The 25,862-nt window shown below is 45.1% G+C and overlaps 1 long non-coding RNA gene across 2 annotated transcripts; it reads right to left on the minus strand.

Annotated features, from left to right (window-relative positions):
* Window positions 1-310: 310 nt before the first annotated feature.
* Window positions 311-24,247, minus strand: LOC309376501. Of its 2 annotated transcripts, XR_014171221.1 has the most exons (3): window positions 24,206-24,247; window positions 7,211-7,300; window positions 311-904 (listed from the first exon to the last, which is right to left on the minus strand). It is a non-coding gene; the product is annotated as an uncharacterized lncRNA (long non-coding RNA). The 2 variants fall into 2 exon arrangements; XR_014171220.1 differs by lacking the exon at window positions 7,211-7,300.
* Between the last annotated feature and the right edge of the window lie 1,615 nt (window positions 24,248-25,862).

Genomic DNA, 25,862 nt, shown 5'->3' on the forward strand with positions numbered 1-25,862 from the left:
TCAGGCCAGGACCCTCTGTGACGTTGTATTGGAACTTGGGGCACACCTACCTTTGTAGGGTACAGCCACTCGGGATAACGACTTGTCTCAGGTTGGCCCTGGATCAAAAAGCCTGAAAGTTTCCTTTGTCTCAGCCAACCTCCTGATGATGGTGGCTGTGTGCTAGTGGGTGGGGGAAAGGACAGGAATCTGCTTAATGGTGCTCTCATCTTGAAGAATGGTGAGAGTCTGATAAGCAGGCTGAAGGTTTCCTATTCCCCCCAGCTCCCTCACCCCAAGCTCAAAAGAAGGCATTGATGGTATGCAGGCATTGTTTCCTATTACTAGACTTTATTAGGTAGAAGACGTTGCTTTACCAGATTCCTCAGACTTGGAAGACATCATTATCCCTCAGAACACAGGAGACTGCGGCTGCAGAGTTGGGCAACAGCTCTGGCCCAACAGCAGTAACTGTTTGGTGTCAGCATCCAGAAGGACTGAGATATGTATATTTGAATGTCATTTGGCCTTGTATGCATTTTTACAGTGATATTTCCTAAGCGGATGCTTTATGCTATTTTCTCTAGCATATGCAATTTTTTAGCACAGTGTCTCCGTAGTATATGCAGTTTGGCATGGGGTCTTTGATTGGACAACTGTATTGCAAAGTCCAGAGGAATGTGAATCTTGAAATATATCCACGTCTCAGTTCATGTGTTGCTTCGGGAAGCATGACTTTGGTGGATTCTCATAAAAATTCAAATCAAACATCTCATCCCTACATGCGGCTTGGCTTGCTTAGATGAGTCATCTCATGTCAGCTTTGGCACACAGACTCGGTTTAGCTGCTCCCTGCCCACCACTGATGAAGGGGGTGGAGTAGCGATGGCCTCTTCCCCAGCCCCCTCTCTTGACGAAGCTGGCTCTGGAGAGGAAGACAAAGCAAGCACAAGAGTTCAGATGTGTAAGGTGTGTTAAGTATCTAAGCAACGGGAGCCGATGTGGGAGCTAGTGCCATTGTTTGCAGAGTGTACTTGCAAATCTTCCTGCCTGCACGCATGCGCGCCAACAGATGCCTCTGTGTGCAATGAGACAATGCAACCTGCTGACACAATGTGGCCTAGCAATTATTTTTAGCTCATCAACATTTTCTTGCCATAAGAGAATCAGATCCCAAGCCCCCACCCCCCATGTGTTGCACTGCCAGGGAGATCTACTGTTGCTCCCACCCAGACGAGAGGTCCAAAGTTGGCTAAGAGCAGGACATGAAGCCTCAAGTGCCCCTCATTTGACCAAGAAGGACAGCCCACCAAAAGCCTGGGGCCAGTGATTCATGTTATGAAGGCAGGAACACCTGGCTGGGAAAAAGAAAGAAAGACTGAATTGTCAGCAGAACGACAATAATCTCATTTTTAATATTTGATGGGAGGGAGGGGTGGAAAAGAGATTTTAGAAAAAGCTCCCAGAGGAATCCTTGCCAGCTTTCCAAAGCACTTAATTCTGCCTCTTTCTTTCCATCTCTGGATCAGTCTGGGAGCATGACAGCAATTTTTGAAATAGTCTTTCTTTTTCTCCTAGCAGGAAGGAAGGAAAATGTATAGTGTGCCGAGCTACAATTCTTTTCATTTTTGTTCTTTTTCAAATCTAAATTTAATGGATCCCAACTGTTACCTGCCTCGTTAGAATGTATGTACTCCAGATTGCAACTATCCAGGTTGTTTTCTTTGCTTTAAAATAAAGGTCACAAGAGAGAAGGGAAAGGAACTGCTGTAGATCATAGAAACAAGAGAGCAGCATCTGTCCCCTGTGCATAGATGGTGGCACTTGGGCCCCACTTACTCATGGGGGAAGTGGGGAACTGAAATTCCCAGGATACTGTGCCATGTGCTAGAGGACCGAGTAGCTGGTTCTACATGGCACATGCAAGAGATACCTGGATTACTTGCAGCAATGAAAAATGGACATTTATACACAATTCTCTCAAAGTGGGGGAACTCGAATTATATCACAAATAGTTTAAGTCTCTCTCTCTCTGTGTGTGTGTGTGTGAGAGAGTGAGAGAGAGAGAGAGAGAGAGAGAGAGAAAGAGATGGGGGTGTTGAATTTTGTACACATATAATCCTAATCTGAAAGAGACACATTAGCAATTATTTTCCTATGAATATGGGACATTTTTACTACTCGAAAATGTTTAACAGAACATACATAATCGGTCTGTGACAATAATTTGTTTTAAACTGTTTTTTATATTGAGTTTTAAATTGCTATAACCCACCCTGGGACCTTACGATGAACCATGGTTAAGAAATTTGTAAATAATAATACTATATTTCTAGGCACCCTAGAAAGCTTGTATTTATTATGTGTATAGTTGAAGACACACTAATTGCTAACAAAGCATGAAATGAGAATTTGCCATTTGTAAACCTCTCCCTAGGAATAGGGGGCATGAGTTATATTCCCAAATGCTTAAAGTACTTCCAATTTTTCAAGAAGGTGAAAACTGGCACACACATAGCCCTGTACCTGCTGATCACTAGAAAAGTATGAAGATATAGTAGCAACTCCTTGTGATAGGAAGTTCCAGTGGCTGGGACTTTTACAGAATCATCTTCCTTGTGAGGAGGTATAATGGAAGTTTTTTGTAATATCCCTTCCACAATTTACAAATATTTACACTGAGCAGGGGCAAGTGGGCAGGCAGCCCCATCAAATTTCTACTTCTTCCTCATCAGCTCCAAGAAACTCAAACTTCAACTTTCTCTGACCAAATGCAAATAGCCATATGACTCCTAGCTAAGGTGTGACTTGTATTTCAGTGGTGTGGTATATTAAAGTATGTTTGTAAAACAGCTCAGAGTGTTTACTTGCAGCAGACCTGGGTTTCTTGGATTTTCTTTCCTCATGGCTCTAGGGTCTTTCTTTCTTTCTTTCTTTCTTTCTTTCTTTCTTTCTTTCTTTCTTTCTTTCTTTCTTTCTTTCTTTCTTTCTTTCTTCCTTCCTTCCTTCCTTCCTTCCTTCCTTCCTTCCTTCCTTCCTTCCTTCCTTCCTTCACACTGATTGCTTATGTATGCACTTAAAACTCTTAATGTACATAAAACAAAAGTGGGTTTGCAAACAGACGCAACATATAAGAGCCCCTGTCAAAGAGCTTCTATTCACTGGAGATCCCTCCCAAGTGTCCACTTGGGGCAGACCCAACTCTGGTTCTCATTAATAGAGGAAATGGGCCTGGGAAGGACCAGGGTGGGAACTATAATGGTCAGGGGCTTGGAGAGTGTGGACAAAGAAAACAGAAAGAGCAGGGATGGGTAACTCTTGGAGCCCTCATGAGGGCCGGGGGGTTGTTGTTGTGAATTAAGGTCTCTGGATCTGTTGGCAAGAACTGCAATGCTTTGATTGGAGGGGAGGGGGAGGTATACTGCTGACTGGGTTTCCGCCAAAGCCTTTATCACGCTCTTACAAAAGTGAGGTGTGTAATCAGTTCCAAGCTAAAGGGGGATTTACTGTTTCTTCGGGGATTCTCAGAGCTCTCCGGCAACGAAATGGAAAGACTTTATCATCTGCCTCTAAGCTTTAGGGGGTGGCAAGGAGGGAATGCTGATGAATGGTTGGCGGGGTGTTTATGTGCCAGACTCTGCTCTCATGCAATTAACAAAGCTGGTAAAGGCTGGCAATTTATGCCACGTCTTTGGTCTCTCCCACCAATACCAGTCTCAGATAATGGGATCATGCTGACATTGGCTTATCAGTGCTCTTTGCTCCAACTGACTTGTCAGTTCCAATATAGACCTCCACACAGATATACTAGTGCTACCATGGGTATTTAGTGTCAGCACTGTGCTAGGAGCAGGACAGAGTGGTACAGAGTGGTTCTGAGCATTCAAAAACCCATCTAAGCTGAATCAAATGGACCCACTGCTTTACACAAATGTTCCTGGAAAAGCTGAAGCAGTCTCATAAAAATTCAACAGCATTTTGATGTGAATTTATGCTAATACACATATCTTTGCCTAAATATTTCCCCTAATACAGTGTATGTTATGCATGTTTTCTCAAATGTTTCCATTTTCATATATAGTTTGCCCCGGTATGTGTAGTGGGGGATGGAGACAGGGGACCTTACTTGAGAATAGCATTGCAAAATTCAAAGAAGTGAGAATTTCAAATGATTTTTGCATTGTTTCAGGAAGGGTGAATTAAGTGAGTTTACCTTTAAATGTGGACTGAATCAAATATATTTCCCATCCCATAAAAACAATGGTATCACACAGGCTAAGATCTGCAGTGTCTACCTGATTTTGGCAGGTATTTCTGCTATGCCAACATAGGAACTTTTAGAAGAGGAAATTTGCCTCCACCCTATTGGCTGCCATAGTTCTACCCCAGGCGTCCTCAACCTCGGCCCTCCAGATGTTTTGAGACTACAATTCCCATCATCCCTGACCACTGGTTCTACTAGCTAGGGATCATGGGAGTTGTAGGCCAAAAACATCTGAAGGGCTGAGGTTGAGGAAGCCTGTTCTATCCTCTGTAGTCCAGGGTAGCATTCATGATTCACCTACCTAATCAAGTTTTCACCTGGATTCTTCCTGGAGATGTTGGGACTGAACCAGGGAGGACATGCAAAGCAGCTTCTCTATCACTGAGCTACACAGCCCTTCAACAAGGCACCCAATGCTTCCTATGCACATGTTCACAGAGATATTTAGGGTTAAGTTTCATACATGCAGAAAAACAACCTTGTTTCCTGCACACAAGCAAATACTTGGTTGACCCATCATTCACGCATGCTTAACACTTGAGGGCTGCATTAAGTGATCACTTGTATGTGTGAAAAAGCCAACACATGTCAAATGCTACAGACAGAAATTCCCTGTGCTTTTCAGTGGAGTTGGTTCACACATTCAGCTGCCAGTCATCAAGGATGGAGCAAACTGAGTGAAATTCCCCGTGATGCTTACTGGAACAACACTGAACAGTCAAGAACTGATCTGAACAAGCTCCCTCATTAGCTTCCTTTTGTTGCCTAATTAATTAATGTTTACAAGACTCTAAGATCCTCTTCTGAAAAGGCACTGACAGCAACGCCAAGTATTTTTTATAATAGTAATAATAACTATTCTTATTATCATTAATGCTGATGATTTGCATTAGCCCCTCTTTCAGTTGCATTCATTGCCAATGCAAAGATGTCATTGGGAATTGCTGTCCCAGCTGAAATAGACCAAGCAGACCTGCCTTAAGACTAGAGTCTTGAATTTTGGAGTGAAATTACGACTTCTCTCAAATAATCTTGAGAAAAGGGGATAGTGAAGAAACGGGCCTTTGGGTTAAAGTAGAAAGAGCAGTATCATCATTTGTGATTGGCTGGCAGTATCTGTCCCCTGGATTGGCCAAGCCTACAATAAATATTAGGCTCCTAGCCCCAGAAGAGCCTTCATATGAGACCCAAGCTCCTGCTCAGGCTCAGCTGCCCTGCTCCAGTTGTAATACCAGACACTAGCAGTCTTGGAAAATGTATTTATTTAAAATTGTTTATATCTTCATTCCTCAGGAGATCAGAGAAATGTACAATAAATACAGTAAAAAAACAACAACCCAACAACCTACAACCACAGAATAAAATAGGTAAAAATGTAAAGGGGCTGCCCTTAAGACTGACCCAGAAACTCCAGCGGGTGCAGAATGCTGCAGCGAGACTCCTTACGGGGTCTTTGCTTAGAGATCACATTCATCCGGTGCTATACCAGCTGCACTGGATCCCGGTGGAGTACAGGATCAGGTTTAAGGTGCTGGTTTTAACCTTCAAAGCCCTATACGGCCTAGGGCCCTCGTACCTACGGGACCGCCTCTCCTGGTATGCCCCACAGAGGAACCTACGGTTTTCAAATAAAAACACCTTGAAGGTCCCAAGCCACAGAGAGGTTAGGCTGGCCTCAACTAGAGCCAGGGCTTTTTCGGCTGCGGCTCCAACCTGGTGGAACGCTCTGTCACAAGAGACAAGGGCCCTCCAGGACTTGACATCTTTCCGCAGGGCCTGCAAGACAGAGCTGTTCCACCTGGCCTTTGGTCAGGGCGCAGCCTGACTCCCTCCTTTGGCAATCTTTACAAAACTTTAGTTTATGGTTGCCATCAATTTTGATTTTAATTCATTTTTAGAATGTTTTATAATGTTGTACTGTTTTAATGTTGTTAGCCGCCCTGAGCCCGGCTTTGGCTGGGGAGGGCGGGATATAAATAAAACCTATTATTATTATTATTATTATTATTATTATTATTATTATTATTATTGTAACCCTGCCCGTACGGGCCAGTCTTGACAGACTCTAGGGTTGTGCGCCCATCTCACTTAAGAGGCCGGGGGGCAGCGCTGTCCAGAGACACTTCCGGGTCACGTGGCCAGTGTGACGAAGCTGCTCTGGCGAGCCGGCACCAGCGCAGCACACGGAAACGCCGTTTACCTTCCCGCTATAAAGCGGTACCTATTTATCTACTTGCACTTAGGGGTGCTTTCGAACTGCTAGGTGGGCAGGAGCTGGGACCGAACGACGGGAGCTCACCCCGCCACGGGGATTCGAACCGCTGACCATGCAATCGGCAAGCCCTAGGCGCTGAGGTTTTACCCACAGCGCCACCCGCGTCCCCTCAGAATAAATACAATGATGTAAAAAAAAAAACAGTATCAGATGCCACAGCAGCCAAAATATTTAGGATGACTCCAGAGTCTCTTTAAAAAGAAAAGGTTGTATCCAATGTTAGTCATACTCAGAGTAGACCCACTGAAATTCATGGACATAGCTAACTCAAAACCACGTCCTTAGAACTTAGAACCAGACACTTTGGAAATGATGTTGCTCAGTAAACTGAACTGGTTTAAATGGGGTTTTCACTGTCATGGGCCTGCTTGATTATTGAGTTGTAAGTCACCTGGGCATTTGAATTAATAGAAAAGAATTACTCTTAGGTTATGTGTATGAATAAATTTATGTGCTTTGGGGAAGGGCCATAGCTTAGTGGGAGAGCATGTAGAAGGTCCCTGGCTGAATCCCCAGGAGAGATTCTTGCTGTTGGTTGAGCCTTGCAAAGCCCTTGGAGCTGGCCTTTGCAGCAATGCTGAGCAGCTGGTCACCTGTGTATGCAAACCCCTTTCAGCCAAGCCCCATCTTTGCCTGCCCTGCACCTGGCAACATGTGTGGTGTCAGGTGTCACACAGGTAGGCGTGGCTCACCTGAAATGACCTCACAGGTCAACGATGGAGTCCTGGTGGGCTAGAAGATCCCACCACTGACCTCAGTCCTGACCTTGCTGGAGGGGCTTCCTGGGAAGAGGAAGTAAGAATAAATTTGGGTCACACATTCTTGATCTTCCTCTCTTCACAATGGGCTCTTGTTTGCCTTTATTTGTTACCAGCAGCCCAGTCAAGACGACGGGCCCTTCCTGGATAGAGAATATTGACAATGCCCCTAGGTTTCTGAGAGCAAGAGCGGCAGTTGATTTGCCAGGAGAGATGAGCGCTGTCTTGCGAGTCACCTCCAGCCCTCAGAGAATTTGGCCATATTGAGGAGATAAGATGAGGGAGGATTACCTACCACTTAGCTACATCTATCCAAAAACATTTAGCCCTGAATGGAATGCAGCTCTCAAACTGAATTGGCTGCGGAGCCTAATTCAGGAAGAGGCTACCCAGGATCCTTTGCAGTGCTGCAGGACTTGCTGGGATGCAACGCTTGGGCTTTGCAATGTGGACATGGCTGATTGCAGTCTGCAAATTTAAACTCTGGGGACAATTGTGACACTGGTGGCACAGCATTCTAGTCCATGCTGGGGAAACCCGAAGTTTCCTCGCCACAGAGTACATTCAAAAACACTTGCTGCTGACTATTACTGATGGAGCAGCTATATGATATTCATATAACCAGAAGCAGAGGAGGAAAGTGGTTTTCTTTGTACCGGCAGCTAATTAAAAGAGAGCATTCCAAGCTGCTCTACAGTACACTTCATTGTTGTCTTTATGGTTTAGAATCTGTCTCTGTGCCAGCCTCCCATTGAGAAACAAAAACACTTATCTTGTTCACTGCTATCTCCCTCACTTTTATATATTTATCCCCTCTCTTTCTTCCTCTGTCTCTCCTCAAGCCTTCTTGGTCCCAGGTGCCCCACAGAGCAATGATAATGCTGCCTATCACCATCTCCATGTGACAGCTCTGAGCTGCTAAAGCTCAATGATTCGTTTACTAATTGCCTGCCCTCCCTCTCCCCAAATTTGCTGGGAATGGGACCCAGATTGAATCGGGTGCAGCCAAGGGAGTCCAAGAAACAGCAAGAGCAGAAGTGGCTGCCTCATTGCTGAGACCTGCAGGGAAGTCAGATGCAGAAAACTTTGTAGAGTGTCATCCATGGGTTTTGGACTACAACTCCCATCAGCATGTTCAGATAATTTCGACATAGCCAATTCCTGCCTGGGCTATGAATTTTGGGAGGAACTAAAAGAATTGCAGCACAACAGAATGCCTATCTAGCCACTGTATTTTATCTAAGTTTGGGGGTTCCTGGCCAAGCAAACTATCTGAAGGTACCTGAAAGAGCTTTCAGAAACAAGCCTAGCAACATTCTGTAGAGGTTGGGTTTCCGTAACCCAAACTATTCCCTGTTTATAATTGGGGTATTGAAACAGAGAGGATGTGATTCCAAGGATGAACTAAGAGGTGAGCCATCTCCTGATTCCAAACCCAACAGCATCACTCTGTCAGATAGACCACACACACAGCCTCTCATGCCCACCCAACCCTCAAATTACCAATATTTCTGGATTGCTGGGTCATGGCTGCGTATAGGGCCAGTTTGCCTGAGGTAAAGGGTGCCACATACAAATGCCAGCCAGAGTGGCAGTTGAATCTGAGCAGAACCGTCCACCACACCAAGGACAGCAGTTTACCTTAGGGGACACAGGGCAACCCATATGTGGCACAAACAATTGTGTCCTCCAGTGTCTCCCCACCTATTCCCCAGGATCTGCTGCCTGAGGCCACTGCCTCCCTTTGTCTAACCGTAGGGCTGGCTCTGGCTGTTCAGCTTTCCCATTAGGCCACCCCTCTCTGAGGTGACACTTGGCAGTAAAAAAGAAGCAATGGATGTTCCCGAGAATGCTTTCTATGGCCTGTCTCACTCAGTAATAAGGTTATATTATTTTTATGGTAAAGCCAATACAAAGTCAATTAAAAGCGAAGGGGCGGGTAGGAACAATAGTCCACAGAGATTTGAGCAGCAGGCAGAAAAGGGCTTTGAGGGAGCAGTGCAGAGTGTTCCCTGGGACTGCAATGCGTGAATGCCCTCTGCACCTGCTGAAAATGAGAGATAGGGATGTGGGAAGGAGATAAGCCCCCCTACTGCATATTGATTCTGTTGGCCAAAGCTTTACTCCATGCCACTCTTCCGCAAGAGTCAGCAGATCAATGCTGGGTGACGCCAGCTGAGGATATGGCCCAGGGAATTTAAAAAGGCAAAAGCTAAACTGGTGAGGTGGCGGGGGATGGGTGAGGAAAGGTCATTTATTCCATATTTTGTTTTAAATCCCTTGATTCCGTCTCAGGCTGCTGGGGCGAGAAAACTGAGGGCCAGTGCTCTGTGATTCTGAATCGGCATGTGTGTGTGTGTGCTTTGACAAAGTGTTATTGCTTTGCAGAGTTGTCATAATCACCCAAAGAGGCAAATTCTATTTATTTGATGTTTGAATGTCTGATTCATCAGACATCCTCTGCCAAGTCCGGGAAACGGAGACAGTAGCGTGGAAGGAGCCGAGCTTCGCTTGTCTATCTCCAGGTCAATACATTTATTTTTGTGAAGGAAAGCTTCTCTCTTTCCTCACATCCTCGCTGGCCCCCCCTCGCCACGCCATCCTCAATCCCTTTCTCAAATGTTTTGTTGAAGAGTAGAAGTGCTCTCTTCCATTGTCAGAGGCCTCTCTTCTGCCCAGAGAGAGATAAGAGGGGAGAGAGAAAATTGAAGGGTTTCCGACACAGCAGCTTTCCTTGGCTCACAAGCGGATGGCTGTTGTTGGTATGTTTATATCTACCAAATGGGAGCAGCAATTGAGTTGGGGGAGAGTACTTCTTGAAATGAAATGGGGAGGGGCAGGGAGTGGGAAGGTAGGTGCCTGAAATCAATGGGGAGAGCAGATATGATTAGTAATAGACAAACCTATCAGTTTCAGCTTCTCTCAGTTTCTCATCTTCCTACTGTTGTTTACAGTGGTACCTCGGATTACAAACACTTCGGGTTGCAGACTCTGCTAACCCAGAAATATTACCTTGGGTTAAGAACTTTGCTTCAGGATGAGAACAGAAATTATGCTCTGGCAGTCAGGCGACAGTGGGAGGCCCCATTAGCTAAAGTTGTACCTCAGGTTAAGAACATTTTCAGGTTAAGAACGGACCTCCAGAACGAATTAAGTTCTTAACCCGAGGTACCACTGTATATTTGTTTTACCTATTCATTGCATTTTTATCCCCCTTTTTCTCTCCAAGGAGCTCCAGGGGGGTGTACATGATTCTCCCCCGCTCCTCATTTATTCCCCACAATAACCCTGTGAGTTAGGGTAGGCTGAAAGGTGGTGACCAACCCAAGGTTACCCAGGGGGCTTCATGGCTGAGTGGGGATTAAGATGGTTGTTTACAAGCAGAGCCAGCTCAAGACATTTTGTCCCCTTAGGTGGATCCCAAAATGGACCCTTTCTCTGCCACGGAAGAAGGGGAAAGTTTTACATCAGGAACAAGGGGGAAGAAAGATCGACATTGGGATCTGGTGCCCCAGTGAATCCTGCCACCTGAGGCAGTTGCCTCACCTTGCCTCATGGATGGGCTGGCCCTGTTTAGAAGGCAATTAATAATTCAGTAATAATAATGATAACCACAATAATAATACCTGGAGATGCCTTCTGCATGCAATGCAGTCGCTCTACCACTGCACCAGAGTCTAATAATAATAATAATAATAATAATAATAATAATAATATTTACACACCCAGTTCAAGAATCCCTACATACAGACATATTTAATCTCCATAGAAGCAAATGAATGTTCCAATGTAAGACAAAAGAATGCCATGTGGCAGAGCAGCCGGGGGATTTGGTTTATATAATTTGTCCATTTCTTCTTCTAGGTTAACCATGCATGCAGTTCCTAATGCTTTCAGTAGCCATTCTTTAAAGATGCAATAGTTGGATTTTCCCAGTGTCTTGCATGGACAATCCTTGCCCCAATTAAAAGATTGACAATCACATTTTCACTTCCATTGTTTGATACATTCTGTATGTACTTTGAGAGTAAAGTCAAAGCACTGAAAGCCTAGTCTAATCCTTGTTATCTGGTTAATTATATGAGAAATCTAGTGTGTCGAATAGCTCTGGACGTTGGGGCAACTCCACAACACCTGAAATAAGCCTTCATCCAAAATACCACAATGCCAGCATCCCAACACAATTCATTTGATAAATCCTTTTCATTCTTTGTTCATTATCTTATCAATCCTATTCATTCTTTCCTCCCCTTCCTCGGGGAAGGGCTGTGTGGCTCAATGAAGGGCTGTGTGGCTCAATGAAGGGCTGTGTGGCTCAATGAAGGGCTGTGTGGCTCAATGCGGCACATGTGTTGCATGCAGAAAGTCTCAGGTTGAGTCCCCAGCATCTCCTGATAGAATTGGGAGAACCCCCTGGCTGGAACCATGGAGAGTGACTGCCAGTTAGCATTGACAAAGCTGAGCTACATAGACCAGTGGTCTGTCTTGGTATAAGGCAGGCTTCTGTGTTCCTTTGAATGTCATGGATGCTTTAACTGAGATTCTTGCATGGCAGAGGGTTGGATTAGAGGACTCTTGGGATCCCTTCCAACTCTATAATTATATGAATCATACATGCCGTCTGAACAGAATCTTAAACTGAGCCTTTCATGCTTTCTTATTATGGGCATCGTGCAGGTAGGAACAGGAAGTTTTGCAACCCTTCCAACAAAACGAAACAAAAACAAAGGAGAACAATTGCTTAGTTTCAAAAGGAGGCAGTTCCATGACTCTGGGGCCACTGCTGCCTAGACCCTGCTTCTTGCAGTATATATTTGTTTGCATAAAAGTGTAGAAACTTCTCATTTTGTGCAGCTGGAATGTAGGCTTGTGTGCACAGGTAAGAGTCACACAAACTCTCCACCTGCTTTTGCCTCTGGCCTCATCCACCATAGGATTGGACAAAAATTGTTTCCCCTACCTCAGTGAAAGACTGCAAATAATGGGGACAGGATGCAATGCTCTGCCACAGCTGAACCTTTTGACTGTCCCACTTCCAATGTATCGTCTTCTCTTGAATGTACTTGGAACTGGCCAGTTCTGTCCTGTGTATATGAGGGAAGCTAAGGTCAAAGGAAGTGACTCCTGAGCCCAAGAACAGTGCAGAGTAAAGATGGGCAGGCAATTTGTGTTTTGGATTGACTCAGAAATAAACTGATCTGCTCGACAGCTTGGCTCCTTTCAGAGCCAATTTGAATGATACCCACCTGGACACATCCTCACAAGCCACTTACCTTTAAACCTCTGCAAATGAGAGGGTTCAGATGGCCAGAAACAGCCACCTCCTGGCTGCAGAAAGCTATCATTTGCAGCCAAAGTTTATGGAGGTTTGCAATTTCCCACAGCCTCTGGCTGCAAACACTAGGGACTTTCTATGTCATTTTGGAGTTTGGGTTTTGGAGAACTGGGTTGGTGAGAGGGGTGAATTTAATAACGAATGATGAATAGTAAAACATATTATTATTGTTGTTGTTGTTTAAAAAGTGTCAAAAAGCTGATGGGGAAGTCTTTTGGAAGGCAAACTTGACCGAGAACTGCATTTTCTGGTGCCATACACACCACACCTGTTTTGACATGTGATCCTCAGATGGTTGGAGTCAGTGCAGCTCTTGGCCTGGAAACGTTCAGCCATCCTTGGCTCTAAGGGATGGAGGAGCTCCTCTCCCCCACCGGCTGCACAAGGCTGCCTGAGGGTGCTGTCCTTCAGAAGCTGGAGTCTGTGGACCAAGCTATACCACAAGCTGCTGCTACTTTCTGTGCTGCTGCCTCAGGATACCCTCTCTGGACTACAAGTGGGTGTATATGTCAGCTTTGGTTCATAGAACCATAGAATTATAGAGTTGGAAGGAAGGTCATCTGGTCCAACCCCCTACAATGCAGGAATCTCTTTTGCCCAGTGTGGGGCTTGAACCCACGACCCTGACATTTAGAGTCTCAGGCTTTATCAACTGAGCTATAGTTTCTCTCTGTTTCTCATTTTTCCAATCTTAAGTTTGGTTCTCCATATTTCCACATCAGTTTCCTTTTCCATGTTCTGATGGAAATTCATCAATATTTTATTGCAAATTTATCCTAATGTTCCTACTGTTGCACACAGTTTTCCCTAATATACACATTTGTGCAAATAAACTTCCCTCCATATACAGTGGCACTTCTGGTTACGTACTTAATTCGTTCTGGAGGTCCGTTCTTAACCTGAAACTGTTCTTAACCTGAAGCAGCACTTTAGCTAACGGGGCCTCCTGCTGCTGCCGTGCCACAGGAGCATGATTTCTGTTCTCATCCTGAAGAAAAGTTCTTAACCTGAGGTACTATTTATGGGTTAGCAGAGTCTGTAACCTGAAGCATATGTAACCTGAAGCGTATGTAACCCGAGGTACCACTGTAATGCATTTTTGTATGTTATTTTCGCTAAAGGTAAAGGTAAAGGACCCCTGACCATTAAGTCCAGTCACAAACAACTCTGGGGTTGTGGCGCTCATCTTGCTTTACTGGCCGAGGGAGCTGAGGTTTGTCCGCAGACAGTTTTTCCAGGTCATGTGGCCAGCATGACTAAGCAGCTTCTGGCAAAACCAGAGCAGTGCACAGAAATGCTGTTTACCTTCCTGCCACAGCTGTACCTGTTTATCTACTTGTACTGTGACATGCTTTCAAACTGCTAGGTTGGCATAAGCTGGGATCGAGTAATGAGAGCTCACCCCGTTGTGGGGATTCAAACCGCTGACTTTCTGATCAGCAAGCCCAAGGCTCAGTGGTTTAGACCACAGCGCCAACTGCGTCCCTTTATTTTTTATTTTTTTCACTAGCATAGGCTTTTTGCGCAGTTTACCTTCGTATATGCATTTTTGTGCACATTACTTGGCTTGAGAGCTACCTTGCAAACTTCAGGGACGTGTAAATTTCAATGGATGGATATATTTTGGTTCATATATTACTTTGGAAAATGTGTATTGGATAGATTTGTTTTTGAATGGGAACTGCATCAAATGGCTCTCCCATCCCTGCTCTAGACTGGCTGCACCTCTCATTTTAAACTGCAAGAATTATACATGATTATTATTTCCAGACAGATGCTGAAAAGCAGGAAAGATCCTGAACTCCCCCCACTTGGCTTTCCTTCCTGTTCTGTAACCTTTTCCCCAATAGTCACCCCAAAGGAAAAGACGTTCCCCTCCTTTTTCAGACACCAGTTCCTGCCTGATGGGGAAGTAGAGCAACTTCCTTTCAAGTTGCAAGAAAGAAGGGTGCTTCAGCTCAAGTGAAATATAGACATTTCTTTTCAATTTCTCTGGGAAGGCAGAGTCTCCTCTGAAAATACATTATTATTATTGTGTGTGTGTGTTTTGTAAGGTTGTGCCAAAATGCCCACCTTTCACTGCCTTCTTTACAGGTAGTAAAGCTGACAGTGGGGGGAGATTTCCGTCATTTTGCAGAGAGGGAGTAGGAGGAGAAGAAAGGAGACCTGCCTGAAAACCGTGGTGCTGTTCCTCGGGGCTGGCATCACCTTCCCCACTGCCACCAAAAATTCTTTCTTAGAACAAAAGGGTATCCACTGCTGTGAAGCACCTCTTGGTACTGTTTTGCTTGTTCCTTTCTTTTTACTCTGCTTTTCCACTGCAAAAGACTGCCCATCTGCAGGCTAAATGATACAACACTAAAGGAAAAGGGATCAGGAGGGAGGAGGGAAAAGGCAAACTCAGGCACCAGATCATAGTTACAGAGTTATTGGAATAAGCCACTTGAATGGAAATAGTTTTGGGCAGGGGGGAGTCCAAAGTGGCTGGTCTCTCACAGCTTAGCCAATGCTAGGGTTGCCATATTTTGAAGAACAAAAAAAAAAAGAGGACACAATTGCCAACTTCTACTTTTAACTATGGATCGCTATGACAACTCTCATTTTGCATACCCATGGAAAAGAGGATAGAAGAAGAGGACATATGGCAACCCTAGAATGCTATAGTCCTGTCTCTTCCTCTACTAAAGTCTGATGGGGCAGTTGGTTCTAGATCAGAGAAAGTAGGGAGAACAGAGCACAGTCACTTTGGCTAGTAGCCATTGATAGACCTCTCCTCCACAAAGATGTCTAACCAGTGGCGTAGCGTGGGTTTTCAGCACCCGGGGCAAGGCAAGTAATTTGCGCCCCCTAACCCGTGGATTTGCGCCCCCTAACCCTAATCCCCAGATGTTGCGCCTGGTGCGGCTGGCCCCCCCTGCACCCCCCCCACGCTACGCCACTGTGTCTAACCCTCCTAAGGTGGCTTACAAAGCAGTCAGGAAAAATAAAATAAAAGAATAAACTTATGAGCTAACAAAAACAATAAAACAGCAAACGTTGAGTAAAGCTAAAACAATAGAAATAAATAAAACGATAATTAAAATACCACACCATAAGATCACCCCAAAACATACTGAAGCAACAACAACAAAAAAGGGCTTTCAGGGATCTGCCAAGGAAGCTCCTTGGTGGCCTGTTTGTTTGCACAAAATTTGGTTGCCCTTTCTAGTGCAATTATTCTGTCCCTTTTCTGGCTGCAGAAAGTCTGATAAGAAAAAGTGGTGGAAAATTGCGCTGAAAGAATGGGATAAATGACCACTACCTTGCAATGTCCTATAATCTCTGTGCAAACATTTCAGGATGATTGCTCAATAAACAGCTGATGCCAGAGAAGCTCTGTGCAAGTTTTGTGCAAATGTATCAGCAAGAATGTTCAATAAAAGCCAACAAAGAAGGGGTGCATGTCCATGTTTATTTCCTCAAATGTATATTCTTCCTCTCTTCTATCATGGAACCTAAGGTGACTTATGTGTGGTACCCAGGCTAACACCTATCCAGGAACTCATTAGACTGAGTCCTCCTTAGCTTTAGCAAGGTGATGGCTTCAGTTTCCATCATCCCTGACCACTGGCCAAGCAGGTTGAGGCTGATGGGAGTTGGAGTCCAACAATTCCTGGGCTCCCAACCCCTGCTTTGCCATGCCTGAGGGCTGGGATCCCTTGCCTAATTGCACAACGGCTCCCAAAGATTTCCAGTTTCTCAACATCTCAACTCTTTTTTCTTGTTATTTTTTGCTTTCAGCCCAGATCTGACAAATGACCTCAAACCGATTGAGAGAGTGAGAAATTATGAGTTGGGGCTTTTCAGGGTTGTCAAAAGAGACATGCCCACATCTGTCATGGCTATAGAGAGAGGAAAGTACAGCTTTTAAAAATGGCCTTAAAATGAGCTGGGAATTGGGGAGGAAGTCACTGTGGGAGTGGAGAGCTCTGGCAGGCCTGTCGCCAAAGTACCCGGATGGCTGAGACGTCGGCTGAAATTAACGAGAGCCCAGAGATTTATGAGCCCTGCGGAAGCCCCAAATTGGACATTTATTCTGAAGGCTAAAGCAAATGTGGCAGCAGAATCGGCAGCAACTAAAAGCAGATCAAAGAGCTCCAAGAAAGGGGGGGGGGAGAGAAGGGAGGGGAGGCAGACCAGGAGCTCATGCCAAGAGCTGGATTTCTAGGAGGAGAAAGGTCTAGGACTAGGAATGCCTGGGGGGTCCTGGGGAGCATCAAGTCCTGGTTGCATCAAGTCTCTTCCCACCCACCTTCTCCCTTTGTCATTTGTCAGATGCTTCTCAACTAGAGAGATCACTCAGTCAAAGGAATCTTACCTGATTAATCCGAAGAGTTTGAGTCCTTACATAAGTGATTAAATTTGCATAAATTTGCAGAGGAGTAAAAGAAAAAGTGTTATGACCTAAGAAGTACATGTCCTTTGCTGCATGTGCCTGCATTGCAGTTAGGGCTGGATTTAGGTTTCATGAGGCCCTAAGCTACTGAAGGTAATGGGGCCCTTTATATGTCCAGCTGTCCTTTGTCAACAACAAATTGTCGCTGTCTTTTGTGTTGAATATATGCTATATGGTAATTTGTGGACCTGCACAACACAAAACACTGTTGCTGTATGTAGGTTTTATTCTATTTGTTTTTTATCTTATATTTTGGAAATGTACATCCAGCTCCCCCCCTTTAATTTTTTTTTGGGGGCCCCCAACAGAGTGGGGTCCTAAACTATAGCTTGTTTAGCTTATACATAAATACAGCACTGGTTGCAGTAGACATCACCTTAGAATGGGGTGAGTGGGGGTGGGGGGAGGGATCAGGCAGGCCTCCTCACATGTTTTGGCCAAGCCACCTCCATTGCGCCAACCCACCCTATAACCAAGGACTGGAGAATCAAGCAGGCCAAATCCCTCCACTGTCATCTGGAGCAGCCATTCCAGCAATGGGGAAGAGGCACCTCATGCCCCTGAACTGTGCCAGATGGTCATAAGAACAGCTGTGTAGAAATTGGTGCCTGAGTTTTGGTTTTGGTTTTCCTCTACCCTCCTGGTCCCTTTCCCCTTGTGTGTTGCGTTTTTTAGATTGTAAGCATGTGGATAGGAAATATATTGTTTTTGATCATATGCAAACTGCTCTGGAAGCCTTTTTGACAGAAGAGATGGGCTCAAATGTGCGCTCTCTCTCTCTCTCTGTTTCTCCTTTTCCCAATCTCTAAATTTCCACATCAGTCTGCAATATAATTTTTTAAAGTCCTCATGAAAATTCATCAGTATTATAGTGTGAATTTCTCCCCAGCACTTATTTTTGTATTCAGTTTGGCTTACACATTTAGACAAATCAATTTCCCCTATTATAATACAATTCTATATCTTATTTTCACTAAAATATGCATTTTTATGCACACTTTCCCCATATATATGTGTTTTCATATGCATTAGTTAGTTGTGGAACTCCCTAGCAAAATTCTTATAAGGGTGAATTTCAAAGGATGGCTGCATTTCGGGTCACGTGTTGTTTCAGCAAGTGTGACTTAGATAAGTTTGCCAATAAATGAGAACTGAACCAAATCCCCCATCGCTACCTAAACTTATTATAATACATGATTTTAGGGATGGGGCAGGTAAAGATGCAGCTGGGTGGATCCAGGAGGACCCCCAAACTACAGACAATGGGTTGAATCCAGTGCTAGCCCTTCTCAGAGAAGACACACACATGTGTGAATGCCATGGCAGTTTACTTCACTATGTGAACCTGCTCCCACTTGAGGTCAGATTAAATACTTGACAGATATGGCTGAATTCTGTCCACCACACACCTACACATGTGCAGCACATATGAAATGGCACACCAGCAAAGAGTTTTAAAAATAAATAATTAAAAGTTTAAGTTCCCTCTAAAGCAGTACTCAGCCCCTTCTTCATTAGAGCTAAGTGGAAATTTTCCACTTTCTCAAAATTGAAGGGAATCTTATGTAGGGCTGAGGCTCCCTGAGCAAAGAGCCAGTCAGATTAATCAACAGAAACCAGACATGCAGAATCCACACACACACACACACACACACACACACAGAGAGAGAGAGAGAGAGAGAGAGAGAGAGAGAGAGATATGTTCTGCTCAAGACAATTGATGGCTGCCCTCCCTTCCTCTCCAGAAACATCCTTCCCTCTTGCATCCTGATAAACAAGGGCTTCTTCTCTCCTTGTTCCCCAAGTTTATTAAGCTCTCAGCCACTCACCGCTGCACCTCCCCTTCCTATGACCTCTAACAATGATAATGACTCTGCTGGTGATGTGCAAACATGTCTTTTGACTCTCCTGCTTGATTGATAAGGAGACACAAGCCTCCTCCATCCCAATGCAGCTACATTGAGAGCTTCTCTGCCCTGGCTCAGTGGGTTTGCTTTGCTACTCATTTGAAATCTCGATTTTAAAACTGCAGGGCCTTTTTTAAAAAAGAAATCCTCTGTATGGGATCCTGGGTTTCCAGAAGACTGGACATGAAAAAACCAACTCCTGAGACCCATCTCATATTGGCCACTCATCTGGACTCTCCCTGGGATAATTCTACAACAGGAAAGTGTGGCTTTCATTGCAAAGCTATGTTGTGTCTGTATCCAGAAGGTCATTGGTCCAAATTCAGAAGGCCAATTGGTACTCATATTTTGGTATACAGCACATATGGATGGGTAGCATTCTGCCTCAGTTCCCAAGGATCTATCCATCCATCCACTTTATGCAACCAACAGAATCGAACAGTGAACTTTCCCCCCGCCTTAAACTCAACTAGCTGTTGGTGTTCTGCACATTTGCCCCCTTTCTATGGACAAACAGCACCCCTGCACACAGAAAACTAGTATGTCAGAGAGAAGGCGAGAAGTCTGGCATGCCAGTTTTCTAATACATAGAGTTTTATGGGGGGGGGCAGGCAGTGTTTAAATATGTAAGGGCCCTTCCCAAGTGCATGAAGTGGTAGTAAAATCCATACCATGGAGAAATCTCTCGCTGAGAACAAGCCACAAAAGGGGCAAGGATAAGTAGATTGGGTTAGCCAGGTGGTAGCAAAGAGAATCGGGGGGAATGTTGGCATTTTTGGAGAGTAGAAACTCCCATTCCATTCAATATCATTAGTTTCAGGCTGAAGTCAAATTGGAGACTATTCAGCACAACTCCCGTTGGTAAATCAGTCAGCAACTAAGGCCTCATCTGCACTACACATTTAAAGCAGCATCATACCATTTTAAGCAGGCATGGCTGCCCCTGAAGAATCCCAGGAACAGTGTTAGATGTTGGGCTCTCAAATTTCAGTGGCACCCTGTATTGGTAGAACACCTCTATCCCCTTCCCAGAGTTCTCAGAGTGGTTTAATGATCACTTTAGCTCTGGAAGGAGAACAGGCTAACAGCTCAAAGAAACCTTAACATGCTACAGTTCTTAGAATTTGCGTGGTGGTGGTGGGGTGGTACCAGGAAGTGGCAGGCAGCCTGGATAGCTCAGTTGGTTAGAGCATGGTGTTGATAACACCAGCGTTGCAGGTTCAATCTTCATATGGGACAGCGGCATATTCCTCAGCGTCCCTTCCAACTCTGTGATTCTAAGCTACTGCTTTAAATGTGTAATGCAGATAGGGGCCCAGGCAAGCTTTGGTAGAATGAAAAAAGACTAAGGAAGGTCACACGGGGAGTTGGTGCCCCAGCCACCAGCAGAACCTCAGTGTCCTCTTCTGAAAGATGAGCTCTTGCAATTCCGCATTAATATATCAACCTTTTAAAATGTCAGCTGTTGTTTAGTCCTTATCTTTTGTTGGAACGGGGCGGCTCCTGATTGGAGGATGTGGATGATTTATTGGCTTGTCTCTGTCTGTATTATTGGAAAATGACAGGGCTACTCAGGTGTAACGTACTTGGTTAGACAACATTAATAGAGCCGTGGAGATGTTCTGGACCCAGAATCCTTAGCAACAGACTCCTGTCTTTCACTCTAAACTTCCCCCAGAAAAAAAAACAGAAGCATTTACTAAGTGAAAAAGTTTGCTTAGTATATGGGGGAAGGAGAGAAGGGCAAGGCTGGCTTTTAGGCTTCTTTGGTTAAAACATCCTGCTAGTGGAAATCGAACATTTGCATTTGTAGCCCAAAGAGCCCAGAGCATGAATTGTGTGTAGGATGACCTCCAGTTGGAAAGCTGGCTCTAGCTAGACTCCAGACACACAACATCAACTGCCCTGTGATTTGTTGAAGCTGAATATCATTATTGTGATTTTACTCATGTCTCTTTTATTCATATGTCTCTACGTGACTTGTAAGCTGCTTTAAAAGGATTTATTCAAGTTAAAGTTGAACCACTCCCTTTCTCCCTCCCTCTCTGGATTTATTCTCAAAGTAACTTGTAAACTATTTATGCGATTTGATGCACTTATGATACTATTTTCCTTATGTAATTATTATGCTAGTCTTCATCCTCCCAATTGTTCTATTCCACCATATTGATTTTGAGGAGGGGGGGACTTAAAATGGGTCAGAAGGAGGATTTGTATCCTAAAAGGAAGGATATATGCTGAAGGTCACACAACAAGGGAGTGAGTTGTCTCAGTAACCTTCTTTTTGGGTTTCCTTGAAGCCTCTGGCTGGTTGCACTTGAAATCTGGATGCTTGAGTGGGCAAACTTTGGTCCTGATTCTGATGAACTCTTCCCATGATCTTAGGTGCACAGTGATGTGCCTGCTTAGACTGGCTCAATTTATGGATTCTGTGTCCCAAACAGTAACGTTTGAGTGTGAAAAAAGAAACCCCCCCTCCCTTCATTGCAATCTCATTCCTGTTTTCCTGCCAGTACTGCGTCCTCTTGACTATTTTTCAGAAATGTTCTCTGCGCTCTGGCTAAATCCTTTTTATTGATTTCGTTTCCTTTGGACTTCTGCTTTGAAGGTGAAGTGTAGCATTAGGAGGTAATGAGGAAGAGGAGAAAATGCAAGTATTTCTTCAGGAAGGGCTGCAATTCTAATCCCACTTTCCTGAATCCACTGGGACTTATTTCTGAGTAGGCATGGTCAGAATTGCAGCTTGATCTGTTCCTAGGGATGGGCACATTTTTTTTGAGTTGGACACCTGCATCTCAAAACTGGGAGATGTGCAAATATTTTCAGTGATTACCTGCATGCCATTTCCTGTTTATTTTGGGGAGTACAGAGTAGGGAGGCTCACATGGAGCTGCAAAATGAATCAAATTTCTCCCCCTTCCATATCTGACGAAGCAGAATAGTGGAGGGTGGTGTGTCCTTGTGCTCAGGAGGACAGTGGTGCTTCCTGTGATCTTCAAAGTGCACACACACAAAATCACTCCTATTTGATTCTATGAAGTGTTGGAGGGTGTGGACTCATCTCAGAAGGACCTGGCTCCTTAAAGGCCTCTCTTCATTTGCCGTTTAGGGACTTTAATTGGGCAAGGGAATAAATCATAATGCAATGTCCTCCTACTCAAAGTGTCTGGCTCCATTTTGACACGGATCCTGCCCCCTTTGAGTAGGACTTGGCTCACTTCTCATGCTCCACCTCTCCTGTACTTCTTCCACAATCTATAAAAGGCTTACCTTGTGAATTTCCCACTGCTTGTTACTCACCACTCCACCCCACCCAGTAATCCTCTTTTTGTAGTTCTGCCACCTAATTAAAAGAGATCTGACTTGCCAATTAATCAACCATTTAAATTTGCATAAATTTGCATATGGGCAAAACAGTAGTACTGAAGCAAGAGGCGTCCCCTTTTGTGCTTTCAGATGATGCATGTCTGTGTCACAACCTTTCATAAGAGAGAAAAGGACAGCCTTTTATGACAAGGCGTGTCACCTGCAGTCTTACTTAAAACCATTTTAAAAAGAATCTGCTGCCTGATTAATTGAGGGTGTGGGTTAGTTGGTTAAAAGTGTTTTAATGAAATTATCTTACTGATTAACTGATTAAATGTTGAAGTTTGGTGGGGGAGTGAACAAGTAACTGGAGAAAGTAAATAGAGAAAAGTTCTCCTCCCTCTCTCATAACACTAGAACTCCAATGAAGCTGAATATTGGAAGATTCAGGTTAGATAGAAGAAAGGACTTCTTCATGCAGCACATAGTTAAACTATGGAACTCACTCCCACAGGAGGGAGTGATGGCCACCAACTTGCATGGCTTTAAAAGAAGGTTGGACAAGTTCTTAGAGGAGAAATCTACCTGTGGCTACTAACCATGATGGCTCTGCTTTGCTTCCACCAGTGTTGGCCAAACTTGGGTCTCCAGCTGGAGACTACAATTCCCATGATCCCTAGCTAACAGGACCAGTGGTCAGGGATGATGGGAAATGTAGTCCCAAAACAGCTGGAGACCCAAGTCTGGGAAACACTGGCTTCCACAGTTGGAGGCAGTAATGCTTCTCAATACCAGCTGCTGATAATCACAAGAGGGAACAGTGGCTGTTGTGCTCAGGTCCTGCTTACAGGCTTCCCATTGGGACAGCTGGTTGGCCACTGTGAGAACAGGAAGCTGGACTAGAGGGGCCATTGGCCTGATCTACTATCATGAACTGGAAGGACAACAGAAAGGAGGAAGAGGATCCTAGTGCAGTGTTTCCCAACCTTGTGCCTCCAGCTGTTTTTGAACTACAATTCCCATCATCCCTGACCACTGGTCTTGCTAGCTAGGGATGATGGGAGTTGTAGGCCAAAAACATCTGGAGGCCCAAGGTTGGGAAACACTGTCCTAGTGAATGGTGCAGTCACAACTGGGACCCACCAGGGGAAGATGGGGATGGGAAAGGAGAGGTTGGGGTTGTGGAAAGTACACATGGGATGATAGAGGGTGGTGAGGGGATGGGGCCCAGAAGAGCAGGACCCCTCCTCAGAGCCAGAGAGGCCCCTGTCTCCACAAACAAGGCGTAGGGAGCAGTGGGAGGTGCACTCTGGGAGGCTGAGGCAGGAAGGACCCACAGCCCAGGTGAGGCTTGTCAGCTTGGGGAGGAGGTGTGAGAGTCCTCAGCTGGAGTAGGCTCAGAACAGGTGAGGGTCACATGCCTCATCAAACCCGGATGCTGCAATCAACATTCATCTGAAGGCAACCCTGTTCAGGGAAGTTTGTAATGTTTGATGCCATATTGTGTTTTAATTTGTTGGAAGCCACCCAGAGTGGCTGGGGTTTATTATTGTTGTTATTATTATTACTGGTATAAAAAAAGAAGCTGAGTAAAGGTGCCGTGTCTGCTCAACTGCCCATGTTGCTGGACCTCAGCTTAGGAGAAGAGAAGAGTTTGGATTTGATATCTCGCTTTATCACTACCCTAAGGAGTCTCAAAGTGGCTAACATTCTCCTTTCCTTTCCTCCCCCACAACAAACACTCTGTGAGGTGAGTGGGACTGAGAGACTTCAGAGAAGTGTGACTGGCCCAAGGTCACCCAGCAGCTGCATGTGGAGGAGCGGGGACGCGAACCTGGTTCCCCAGATTACGAGTCCACCGCTCTTAACCACTACACCACACTGGCTCGCTCCAGGACGACTATGGGTTTGTGCTTCCTGACTGCTGTACTTCAGACTTTGCTTACTTGGATTGTCCCTGGACTGTGTTTCCTGACCACTGAACTTTGCTCAGGTAGGCTGGGGGTACAGTGTAAGAAAAACATTGGGGCCTCGTTTGATCAGTAGAATGTCTGGTATCTGGTGAGTGGGGCTTGTGTGTTCTGCTCTGGAATCAGCCCCTCCCCCCAGGGTGTTCCGTTAAGGTTCATTTAAGAGGGACCATCTTGTTTCTTGCCTCAGATTTGCCTTGCCGTATTGGCCCAAAGATAAGCTGCACCTGAATATAAGCCACACTTTTAAAATTGTGGGGTGGGGTGGGGATACCCGGGTATAAGCCACTCAATTCCTCACTGCTCCTGGCTGCATACTGGGGGGGGGGGGAGAGCCACGCTGCGTTGCGTTGCTGGTGGCCTTCCCCGTTCCTTGCTCTCTCTCCCTTCCTGGCCTTGGGAGAGAGGACGGGGGACTACGCACGGGACGGACGCTGCTTCACCGTGCTCCTGGTGCTGTTTGCCCCACGCTCCTGGCTGCATAGCGTAAGGTCGTGGATATAAGCCCCACTTTAACTTCTCACAGTTGGAATTTGGGGGGAAAGTGAGGCTTATATTCAGGCCAATACGGTATTTAGTTTTTCCTCATCATGCTATTTTGTTAGTTTTCTTTATCATTGAAGCTTTGCTTACATTTACGTGAGCCACTTATTTTTCTCAAAGAAAAAGAAACCCTGCCGAGGAAAGGTATGGAGTGTCCTAAACTGTGGGAGTGAGGGGATATTCCCAGTTTGCCAGGAGGTTTCCTGACCACTGGGCTTTGGACTTGGCATACTGTATATGCCATCTAGCTGGCTCTTCATATATTCTTATATGCATTTCAGCTTGATGTGATGTTGGTTTGGGTGGAGGTGGGGCAGCTGATAGGGGGAAAGATTAAATGGTTGATTTTGTCTGATGCATTAATGTGTGAAATGTACGCATCTGTCTGGCATTTTCTGCTGCAACAAGCAAAATCCCCACTGCCGATCTATACTATCCCTGCTAAAGAGGTCTTTATTGACACTAAGCAAGTGTGACGTGGCATTCCGGATTACCCTTTCCTTGCAGAAAGAGTCTCCCTTTTCTTGTCGTAGCAGTGAGTGGCCATCCAGTCTCATTTCGGTGACCCTGTTGCTCTGAAGCAAAGTTTTGCCAGCTCCACTAAGCAGCCTAAACAGGTTGAGTTTTTGACACTAGCAAGTGGTTGTGGAGGCAGGTAGAGAGAGAGGTGGCCAGACATGGACTATGGTAAAACTGTAGTGTTGGAAGAGACCCCAAGGGTTCTCCTGCCATGTAGGAATTGCAGCTAAGAGTGGTGACCATCCCTCCTCTGCCTAAAAACCTCCTATGAAGAAGAGTCCACCACTTTCTGAAAGAGTCCATTGCACTGTTGAGCATCTATTGCCACCAGAAAGTCAGAATCTTGTTTCTTGTTGTTTGACTCCTTTGGTTTGGGTACTATCCTCTGGAGAAGGAAAAAACAAGCTTGCTCCATCTTCCATGTGACAGCCCTTTAGATATTTGAAGTGAGGGGCATCTCAGAGGGGCTTTGGGGCTGATTAGGTCAGCATCAGGCTATGCAAGTGAGGCTATGCAAGATACTATGCAAGTATCTGTTCTGGCTCCAGAAACATCTAGGCAGGGCCATAGA

Source organism: Podarcis melisellensis, assembly GCF_964234715.1.
Source record: "Podarcis melisellensis genome assembly, chromosome: 8".
NCBI classification, from domain to species: domain Eukaryota; kingdom Metazoa; phylum Chordata; class Lepidosauria; order Squamata; family Lacertidae; genus Podarcis; species Podarcis melisellensis.